This window comes from Bison bison, unplaced genomic scaffold (genome assembly GCF_000754665.1).
Source record: "Bison bison bison isolate TAMUID 2011002044 unplaced genomic scaffold, Bison_UMD1.0 scf7180017864036, whole genome shotgun sequence".
NCBI lineage: Eukaryota > Metazoa > Chordata > Mammalia > Artiodactyla > Bovidae > Bison > Bison bison.
Genome location: NW_011494608.1, coordinates 4907503 through 4918982, shown reverse-complemented (window position 1 = coordinate 4918982; position 11480 = coordinate 4907503). Strand labels below are relative to the sequence as shown.

Below are 11480 nucleotides of genomic sequence, written 5' to 3'. Positions count from 1 at the left end.
CCCCCGCCCGGGAGGGGGCTGCCTGGGGCTCGCGACTTCTCCAGACTCGCTTCTTCTGGATCCGCCTGGACTGGGACCCCGGCTGGCATCCCCCTGAGCCTCGCCCCTGCCAGGTAAGGCCGGCTTCTCTTCTCTGCTCGGGGCTGCTGGGGGTCACAGGGCTTCAGGCTTCCCCCATCTCCTCCGCGACCAGGAGGGGAGCGTCCTGGGGGCGTGAGCCCCGGGGGCAATGCCCTCTCCTCCCTGGGATCTAGCTCTTTCTGGAGCACCAGCGCACTGAGCTCCTCAGGCAGTGTGGCCTCGGTCCTGACAGGTGGGCCTGTGCTGGGCCCAGGTTCAGAGTGGGATGGAGCAAAGTCGGTGAGAAGCACCTGTTTGATTCCAGCCAAACAACCCTGGGAAACAGGAGCACAGGGTGGCTGGCACCCGGCAGCCTGTCAGATGCAGGTTGGTTTCTGAGTTGCTACTTTTGAGTTGTTGAGACATCCTAGCTTCTTTTAACTTTCCAATAAGAAATTTGGAAGAGGAGCCAGAAAGATTAAAAAAAAAAAAAAAGACAAAAAATCACAAAGAGAGTGAAGTGGGGAAGGATAGTGTCCCTTTGGTTTTGCATTCAGTGTCCAGGAGCTTTGCCTGTTGGTCTCAGTTGACATCTCTTTCCTATCTGAGCAGTGTGTCTCCCTCTCCCAACTTTCTCCGGCCCAGGAAGGTGTTTTTGTTCCTTTTCTGCAAAGCCAGTCTCTGCAGCAGACCTGAGCTTCTTGTCCCAGGTTATAAAGTGTAATTGGAATTAGTCACATTTTTGGGAAAATGTACCTTCCCTTCTCCCCACTCAAGTCCAGACTCAGAGATGACAGACAGGGGAGAGGCTTATCAGGCATGTCCTGAAGGGGGCGACCCCCTGGTCCCCTCCACAGAACATCATTCCATTACTTGTCATCTTCCAGCACTTTGTACGGCACCCCTGTGGGAACACAGGTCATTCCAGCTCCCGTCTGTCTGTGTCTCATTGAGGATGTACACCCGGAAAAATCCTAGGACGCCAGACTTGTGCTGTGAGAGCCCCCGGTGATGGGCCACATCTTCAGACCCTTTGAGTTTAGTTCACTGAGTTGTTCCAGGGAAGTTCTAAAGCCCAGGGCTTCTGTGTTGGGCTGAGTGGGGTGTGCTATCTGGTTGGCACTGATGCTGAAGAAGGTCAGGAGCCTTGCTGCTCATTTGGCTTCCTGGTCTTAACTCCGTTGCTCTCTCTGGCTGCCCTGAGCTGGGGGAGCTGTGCCCAGGGAGGTTCGGGTTCCTTATCTGCCAAATGGACATGATTAAAGCACACAGGGAGAACTTTGAGAGTGCCCGGGACCTCGTTGGCATGTGGTGGATCTAAGTTAGCTTCTGCTGCACAGACCCGGGGAGGGGGTGGCATCAGTGGTTGTACCCCCACCCCATCCTGCATCTCCTTGTCACTCTGCTGCTCAGGGGCCAGCTGTGTGATTTGAGGGAAATTGCCACCTTGTGTCGGTGGGTGTCCTGTGTCTGTCAAGAGGCTGGAAGAGTCGAGGGTTTCCTTTCCTGCAGATCCACAAGTGACTCTGGGGATCAATGGGGCCTTGAAGGGGCTTCCCAGGTGGTGCTAATGGTAAAAAATCTACCTGCCATTGCAGGAGACACAAGAGACTTGAGTTGGATCCCTGGGTTGGAAAGATCTGCTGGAGTATGAGATGGCAATCCACTCCAGTATGCTTGCCTGGAAAATCCCATGGACAGAGGAGCCTGTGGGCTACAGTCCCTGGGGTCGAAAAGAGTCAGACACAACTGTCGGAACACACGCACACACCTCCTTGGGGCCTTGAAAATGTTGGGAGCAGAAATTTGTAACTTTTTTTTTCCCCTGGAGCTTCTTCAAAGTTTCGTCAGGTTCTCGAAAGTTTTTTCATTATTTACAAAATGGTTAAGGAAGTGGCCTACAGGCTGATCCAGCCCTCAGATAGTCTTAATGCTTCTTAGGAGCATTTTGCATTTGTTTTGATTACTTTTCAACATAAACTGAATCAGGAGATTTCATGTACACATCTTAATCTCTGGCTTCTCTTGAAAAGTGAGAAGATGGGACAGCCTTGGGCTTGTGTCCCAGGGAGGCCGTCCATGTGGCTGCCCACCAGCCAGGCGGATGCCCCCTGGTCATCCAGGGTCATCGGTGTGACTGGTGTGACCGGCAGGGGGCTTGCCCCCTCTGGACTGGAAGGTCCAGCTTCTCTCTCTCCCTCTGGCTCCATTCTAAGAGGATTGCAGATAAGCAGAGTCACTTTCAGAGAGAATGCAGGCTGCCCTGGGAACAGAGCTGTGGACTGTAAGAAAGAGCCTCTGTTGCGGAGGAGAGAAGACCCGTGGCTGATGGAATCTGCGGGGATGCTGTGGAGAAGAGACAGCTGACCCACTGTCTTGGTCCCCAGAGGGTGGAAGCAGGAGGACCGGTGAATGAAATTTCACTGGATGCTGGATTCCTGTCCAGTGGGAATATCGGGTCAGAGACAGGAGGGGTTCCCCTGGATTCAATCACTGGGGGACGAGGCTCCGATGCTGGAGGGATTTAAACAGAGGTTGGACGGCCATTTCACAGGGCCGGAATGGGTGCTGATCTGAACGTCGATGGCCATGTGAACATTTAAGGTCTTCTCCCAGCTTGAGGGTCTGCACTTCCTAAGTGCTTCCTTCCCTAAAATTCTGCTCATCCACTCTGGCCCCCTGCTCTTACTTCAGTGCTGCTGCCAATAGAGGCCAGCATGGGTGTGTGGTCACTCGGGTCAGGACTGTGAACTCTCTGTGGGTCATTCATTTCTTGGTTTTGTGAACAAGGAAACCGAAGGTGAGAGTCTGAATGGCTTACCTCGGGACAGGTAGAGGGAATACAAGAGCCAAGATTCAAAGCCACATCTGGGGGATCAAAGCCCTTATCACACCAACAGAAGGAGCCACCATTACAGATGCAGGCAGCTGAGGAGAGCCAGAATGAAAAAAGCCCACAGGGATCTTTAGGGTGGGAAAGGTCCCTGAGGAATTCTTAGCCCATCTTCCTACTCAAGAGTGGAAGACAAGGCAGCTTGCCTGACAAAAACAACTTTAATCATTTTTATTAAATAAATATTTTTATTAATAAAAATCAAATAACAGAAATCAAGAAGGATGTATCTGGTAAGATGAGAAGAGTACAGTTGCCCCATTTTACAGATGAAGGGACAGAGTCCAGGAGAACGTGAATGACTTGACTGTTTTGTATTTAGAGACAGAGATGGGTCTTAAATGCATGTCTACTGAGAGATACCCGGGCATAGAGGGCTTCCCCTTGGTCTTCCTGCCCATTGTGCATGTGTGTGTGTGTGTGTGTGTGTGTGTCAAGGCCAGGCGGCCACACTGACCTCTCCTCCTTGCACTTTGCAATGAGTAAGTGAACAAATGTCCACAGGAATTGCAACGTTGAATGAGTGAGTGACATGTAGCACTCCTCAGCCTTATGATTTAGCAAAATTGGTCGCTTTCTTTGTGGTTTGCTAAGTCGCTTCAGTCGTGTCCGACTCTGTGCAACCCCTAGACAGCAGCCCACCAGGCTCCCCCGTCCCCAGGATTCTCCAGGCAAGAACACTGGAGTGGGTTGCCATTTCCTTCTCCAATGCATGAAAGTGAAAAGTGAAAGTGAAGTTGCTCAGCCGTGTCCAACTCTGTGCGACCCCATGGACTGCCACCTACCAGGCTCCTTTGTCCATGGGATTTTCCAGGCAAGAATACTGGAGTGGGGTGCCATTGCCTTCTTTGTGGTTTAGTAAGCACCATTTTTTATCGCTTCTTCTAATCCTTTTGGTGGATGTGCCCCCCCAACTCCCCATTCCCGCTTGCTGCCTCAGCGAGCATCTTTCTGCGTGTGACTTCCCCCCCTTGCGATGCCTTCCCTGAGATTATTCCTAAGGAATAGGCATTCTGGGTCAAAGGGCACGGCCATTTTAGTGGCTCTCAGGAGGTTTTGGGCCTTTATGAGAAGCCAAAAGCTGGGTAACATCGTGGTCTGAACAGAGGGAAGTCTTGGCCGAGATCCAGGGAATGTGCCAACCAGCCCTCCCGCTGTGGTCGTGGAGCTTGTCGGAACCCTCTAGTGACAAACCCCATTTGATGGGGTTAAGTTCTCATCTGCTGTCTGCCTGCCTTAGCTTGGACACTCCCAGTTACTGTGTGCTCACTACTTCTAGCTAACTCTGCCTAAGTTCTGATAGAGATGAGAACATCATTTTAATTTCTTAAAGTTGGGTTCATAATACAGTTTTGGAAAAAAAAAGCAATTTGCACATCCTTTTTGTTTGGAGCTCTCTAAAGAGAAGACTTTCTTTTAACTGCATCCTGACAGAGAGGAGCCAATTGGAACTGGTCTTGACTGCCCAGCAGCCAAGTAGCTGAAGCCAGAGTGTGCTGTATAAAAACAAGAAAAAGCAAACTGAACTCAACAATCCATTCAACAAAGTCTCACTTGAAAATCAAACAGTGCTACAAGCTTCTTTGGGGTGATAGATTCATGACCACACAGGGCTTTACCGGATAGTCGTTCCTTTAACAGGCTCTTTCTTCTCAAGCCTGTGAGATGACCATCACAGCCACCTTGCCCCATCTCCTCTACCGGAGTCTGACTCATCTGTCCCAGCCTTTGCCTACCTTCTCCTATCCTACTCCCGGGGCAGAGAAACTGCCACCTCCCAAGGGGAACCAGTGGTTTGTTAGTGGATATCACGTTAAAATGAAAACTTTCTCCCTGCCACCTCTGTCTGTCAGCCCTTACTCCATGTTTTTGGCGGTACTTAGAATAATTAAAGGGGGCTTCCCTGGCAGTCCAGTGGTTAAGACTCTGTGCTTGCAATGCAAGGGGTTAGGTTCCATCCCCGTTCAGGGAACTAAGATCCCACATGCCATGCGGTGTGGCCAAAGAAAAAAAAGAAAAGTAGAATAATTGAAATCTCCTTTCCCATGACATTTTTTTGACCTCTATAAAAACAAGACTAATGTGACCCTAAGCCTGAGATTGGACCCCAGTTGGTCCCAGGGTATATAATCCACATTCTCCCATCACTCCTGGGGATCAGTTATGCTGCTAACCCCTGTGCAGATGGACAGCTCAGTGGCCTGTCCATCCGGGGCTTACAGATGTTTAGTCCCTCAGTAAGTAAGCAGCTGAGCTGGGACTCAAACCCATGTCTTCGTGTAGAATCCATGGGCTGAACCAAAATTCCGATCTGCCTTAAGTGTGTAAGATAAATGTATAACATTCATCCAATGGACAATCTTTGTTCTTTTTAGAAAATATTTTTCATTAGAATGTCTTAAATTATAAAAGCAATGAAAGCATGTTTTTTAGCATTTAAATACATGTATGTTTGTTTTATTTTTTTTTTATTAGTGTATAGTTGCTTTACACTTGAAAGTGTATTTTTACAAGGGCAAAATTATTGGCAATGTCCTGTGTTTTCATCTCCCCAGCTTATCCAGTAGTAACATTCTGACAAATACCCTTTCAGAATCTTATATCCAAACATACACATCAATCAAAAATCCAACATTTGAACAATTGTAGTAACAATGACTACTACAACAAGTTTACCTACCACTGTGTCTAGCTCATAGGAGGGGCTCTGTTAATAACTGAAAGGTTGAATTGCCTGTTTTGCCTGGTCTAATGGTTTCTCTGAGGCCACTGGGCTGTGGGGCAATGGTCTTCATTGGCCTTCAGCGAAACAGACAGGCAGGATAAGACCCTGGATGGCATGTTTGCCATGGTCTCTGTGGAAACACCTACTGCAGCTCAGCTTTTCCCTTTGCTCCTGAGTTGCTGTGGGCAAGTCCGCGTGGGCTTTCCCTGCAGCTCGCTTCTCCCACGAACCCTGCCCTCCCGGTGCTCCTTGCCCCCTGCCCCCCATGCTGCCACAGCTTCATGTCTTCAACTTCTGTCATCCCCCAAGGGCTGGTCTGTTTCTGCCCCTTGCTAGTGAGTTCCTGGAGTTCACGGGTTTTGTGTTTCTTATCTCTGAATTACTAGTGTCTGCACAGTGGTGGGTGCAGTAAGGAACTTAGTACATCTTTGTGGGAGGAAGGAATTTCCAAACGGTGATAATCAAGTGCCTGGCACATAGTATCCGATTAATAAAATTACAGCTTGGTTTAAATCACAAATAAGGGAGTGAAATATCAAGATTGGAAAAGTGGTACCATTATTTGCAGTGTCTGGCACAGCGTCCCACACACAGGCATGCATGGCGGATGTTAGTCCTTCCCATCAGCGTGGCGTGGTGGTGGTGGGGTGGGGGGTGAGCTCCGAGTGATGACCAGGCAGCTCTGGACCTTGGGCATTTCTGGGGGTCCCACTGAGCCCTAGGGGCCTGGATTCATGGACTGGGCTGTGTTGGTGGGTGTAAGTCTGGCTTGGGTCTGAATTTGGCCCTTCTCTTGCTTGTCTGTGTGGTCCAGGACCTTTTAGAGAATCTCTACCGGAGCCAAGGGGATGGGCTCAGAAAACACGGTGAGGGACAGCTCAGGGCCCAGAAATCTCTGGTCAGTGAGTAGATCTGACATCCTTAATGCCTGGTAGGTCAACTTGCTAGAACCTTTAGAAGGTCGTACAGGCCCCAGGATTCCCTGTCAGCCACACCAGCCTGTTCTTATGCTGGAAAAGAAAGTCCTCAACACCTGATCACAGAGGATCACCCCTCCCTCAGACGATGCACTGGCTGTACAGCACATACTGAATGTACTGTGCTAAGTCGCTCAGTCATGTCTGAGTCTTTGCAACCCGGTGGACTGTAGCCCACCAGGCTCTTTGTCCATGGGATTCTCCAGGCAAGAGAGTGGGTTGCCATGCCCTCCTCCAGGGGATTTCCAACTCAGGGATCGAACCCACGTCTCCCACATTGCAGGTGGATTCTTTACCGTCTGAGCCACTGGGGAAGCCCAAGAATGCTGGGGTGGGTAGCCTATCCCTTCTCCAGGGGAACTTCCTGACCCAGGAATCCAACCAGGATCTCCAGCATTACATACTGACTACAAATACCTATATCTCTTGCCTCTTTGGTTGGTCATTTCCTGATAGCCCTGCCCCCAGGGCTGTGTCCGGTTAGTGCTCTGAATGCCTGCTGCAGGCCAGATGTGTTTAGGGCCTCAAGGGGCAGATACCCCAGTGCCCTGAGGCCACGCTGCCGCCGGTGTGTTCAGGTGGGGGTTTGGGTGCCCCTAGCCAACCACTCACCAAGCAGCAGGACTTACTGGAACACACTCCCCCCGGCTAATTTCTGCAAGAATACTAGACAGAGTTAGTCATCACTTTATGTAGGAGAAGAGACCTAGAGCGGTAGGCGACCTGTCCAGGGGCAAATGGCCAGATAAGAGCAGAAGCCTCTTTCGCTTGTGCTCCCCCAACTTTGTCCTCCCCTCCCCTCCCTTCCCTTCTCTGTGTCAGTGTGTTGTCTGTTAAGGCTGGGCTCTCACATCCGGCTTCCTAGAGGGTAAACACGGAGCCTTGGAGGAAAGTGGAGAATTCCCCAAACTATTTTTATTTGTTTTTATTTTTTTAACTGGAGTATAATTGCATCACAATGTTGTTTTAGTTTCTGCTGTGAAAGAAAATGAATCAGCCATGCACACATATCCCCTCCCCCTTGAGTCCTCCCCGCTACCCCTCACCCCCCACCACCCCTCTAGGTCATCACAGAGCAAGCACCGAGCTGAGCTCCCTGTGCTATGCAGAAGCTTCCCGGTAGCTTTACACATGGCAGTGTATATATGTTAGTGCTACTCTCGCAGGCCGTTCCACACTCCTTCCCTGCAGGGTCCACACGTCCGTTCTGTTTGTCTGTGTCTCTATTCCTGCCCTGCAAACAGGTCATCAGTGCCATTTTCTAGATTCCACACATACGCATTAATATATGGTATTTGCTTTTCTCTTTCTGACTTTCTTCACTCTGTTCACCCACGTCGCTGCAACTGACCCCACACTATTTTGAATGCCTTGTTCCTCTCTGGGGCTGTGTTCCTACCATGTGCAGTCCCGGAGGCAGGAACTCTGCCTGGTTTATCTCCGTTGCCGAAGCTCTGGTGTGGGCTTGGGTGGGAGTGGGTTCCGTACTGGGCCTGCGGTGTGAGTGAGCGCCTGTGTGGGTGGGTGGTTGGTGGTGATGAGGTGGGGAAGGACGGAGGGGGTGCAGAAATGCATGACTCCCTGGGTGGAGGGCGGGCGAGAGAGCCGACTGACGAAACGGTGAGTGAGAGACCAAGCCTGCGGGTGGATGGATGCACGAGGGCCTTGTGATGCGTTAACGTCGCCACGAGTTGATCTGCCACGTGTGGACTGTTCTCAGGTGAAAAGGAAGGAAAGAGGATGGGGTGGCAGGGTTCAGTCCTCAGAGAGAACCTTTCAAGAGGCTCTTCTCTATCGCTCCTGCGAATTCTCCCACCGAGAAATGCTCAGACTGGGTTTGAAAAGCCTGACTTCACTGGACACGGCAAAGGACAGAGGTGATGAGCAGAACCCCTCCCACTGCCGCCCCCCCGAAGGGGAGGTATTTCTGGAGCTTCCTCTTCTCCTTGGTCCTGGAGTCCCTGCACAGTGATGCCAGAACAGCGGATCCTTTGAACAACAGTGAGCCGGAGCCCTGGGAAACGCTGGGCACGAACCTCCCTGGTCCCACTGTGTCAGGCACATCTGTGCATTGATTCCCTGAGAAGGAAACTCACCCCGTGGGGGTCTCTTCCTGGCTCCTCCCCAGGCATCCCTGACCTTCCCCACCTACTCACACCTGCGGAGCATGGGTCCTGGAGATCTGAGAAGCTTTCTTAGAAAAAAAGAAACACCCTTTGTGACTAGACAGAGACGGTAACTCCTGTGCTCATAAGCCACATGCTTGCTCTATTCTCAGGACGTAGAAGTTTTAAGATTATATTTTTTAGTTTTTTTTCAAAAAAATAAAAGAGAACGTGCTTTTATTATCTAAGTCAATGTAGAGTTAAGTTAGTGGAGACACTCTGTCATGGTTATGCTGATGCATGGAGTGCCTGCTCTGTGCCTGTCACCCTTCCAGGCCCTGAGACATGACCGCTAAGTCTAAGGAGCTCCGTGGAAAACACAGACCAATAAGCTGTTGTGCTTAGTCGCTCAGTCGTGTCCGACTCTTTGCAATCCAAGGGACTGTAGTCTGCCATGCTCCTCTGTCCATGGGATTCTCCAGGCAAGAATACTGGAGTGGGTTGCCATGCTCTCCTCCAGGAGATCTTTCCAACCCAGGGATAGAACCCAAGTCTCCCACCTTGTAGGTGGATTCTTTACTGCCTGAGCCACCAGGGAAGCCCAAGAATACTAGAGGGGGTGGCCTATCCCTTCTCCAGGGGGATCTTCCTGACCCAGAAGGAGAAGGAAAAAAGATCATAGGAAATAAGATAAAATAACATAAACACTAGATGAGGGGATGGGAGGAGCCAAAGCTGCCTGAGTTCACCTCTGCCCACCCCCAGAGGCCTGGCCAGAGGGGAAATGCCTTAAGTTCAGCTCAGTCACTCCTTAGGCTCATGTATTGATGGCCCAGAAAGAGGGAGAGAGAGACAGTTATGCTGGAGCCCATCATAATACAACCTGAATCAACCCTGAATATTCATTGGAAGGATTGACGTGGAAGCTGAAACTCCAATACTCTGGCCACCTGATGCGAAGAACTGACTCATTCGAAAAGACCTTGATGGTGGGAAAGACTGAAGTCAAAAGGAGAAGGAGATGAGATGGTTGGATAGCATCACCAACTCAATGGACATGAGTTTGAGCAAACTCTGGGAGACAGTGAAGGACAGGGAAGCCTGGAGTGCTGCAGTCCATGGGGTCACAAAGAGTCAGACCCAAATGAGCTACTGAACAACAGCAACACACTACAATATCAGCTTCCCACTTGACAGGGTTCAGAAGATAAGGAGGTCAGTTTTAATATTGTTTGTGAGATGATAAAACAGTATCATCCCGGGGGTCTGTGGGAGCCTGAAGAAGATAGTGACACTCCCTCTGTGGGAAATCAGAGAAGGCTTCACAGAGGAGAAGATGCATCCTAGGGGTTTTGAAGGATGAGTAGGAGTCTGCCTGGCAAGGAAAAGACTTGTCATCCCAGAGGTAATGACAGAGGCAGTGGCAAAGACTTAGGGCAATTGTGGGGTGTTGAAGAAAGAGGGGGAAGTTGCTGAGGCTGGAGGAAAAGGCTCATGAGGAGCCTTTTCGGTGGGGACCACGAACTTGGAAAAGGAGATCGGGACCAGACTGAGGGCCGGAAGGAGAAGGCTTTCTGCTGGGAATGATGTGAACAGACCTGTGTGCTCCAATGACAACTGTGCCCAAGGCCCTTTACAGACTTACAGAGCTTAACCCACAGGGTTACAATCTGGTTCAGATGTCAGAGTCTCACCCTCAGAAGGAAAAGTGTCTTCAGAAATTCTGGGGTCCTGGGTACCCCCAGGGCTGAGCCAGGAGCTTGGATGCTAGACTACAGCATCTCTTAAGGTAGGGGCTCCAAGTGAGGGCTGGATCCTCCCTTCAGCTTCCTCACCCGAAGATGGTTAACATCTCTCGGACACCGTGCAGCTCCAAGAGTGCAGGATTCTGAGATGTTCTTAGTGCCTTGCGAGGTTGCCAGCACCTGGTTACTGGGGGCACTCGGGCTTAGGTGGAAGCATGAGAGGGGCTGAGAGTGGATTCAGTTCAGTTCAGTTCAGTCGCTCAGTCACAGACTCTTTGCGACCCCATGGACTGCAGCACGCCAGGCTTCCCTGTCCATCACCAACTCCTGGAGTTTACTCAAACTCATGTCCATTGAGTCGGTGACACCATCCAACCATCTCATCCTCTGTCATCCCCTTCTCCTCCCACCTTCAATGTTTCCCAGCATCAAGGTCTTTTCAAATGAGCCAGTTCTTCATGTCAGGTGGCCACAGTATTGGAGTTTCAGCTTCAACATTAGTCCTTCCAATGAATATTCAGGACTGATTTACTTTAGGACGGACTGATTGGATCGCCTTGCAGTCCAAGGGACTCTCAAGAGTCTTCTCCATCACCACAGCTCAAAAGCAACAATTCTTTGGCTCTCAGCTTGCTTTATGGTTCAACTCTCACATCCATACATGACCACTGGAAAAACCATAGCCTTGACTAGACAGACCTTTGTTGGCAAAGTAATGTCTCTGCTTTTTAATATGCTGTCTGCTGCTGCCAAGTTGCTTCAGTCGTGTCCGACTCTGTGTGACCCCATGGACTACAGCCTACCAGGCTTCTCTGGCCATGGGATTCTCCAGGCAAGAACACTGGAGTAGGTTGCCATTTCCTTCTCCAATGCATGAAAGTGGAAAGTGAAAGTGAAGTCACTCAGTCGTGTCTGACTCTTAGCGACCCCATGGACTGCAGCCCACCAGGCTCCTCCATCCATGGGATTTTCCAG

General features: G+C 50.4%; 1 protein-coding gene across 1 annotated transcript in view; it reads left to right on the top strand.

Annotated features, from left to right (window-relative positions):
* Positions 1 to 9: 9 nt before the first annotated feature.
* The window catches only part of COL22A1 (collagen, type XXII, alpha 1), a 226139-nt gene continuing 214668 nt past the window's right edge, over positions 10 to 11480 (top strand). Inside the window, exon 1 of the mRNA XM_010834806.1 lies at positions 10 to 113. The gene's annotated coding sequence lies outside the window, so the exon portion shown is untranslated. The remainder of the gene's footprint in view (positions 114 to 11480) is intronic.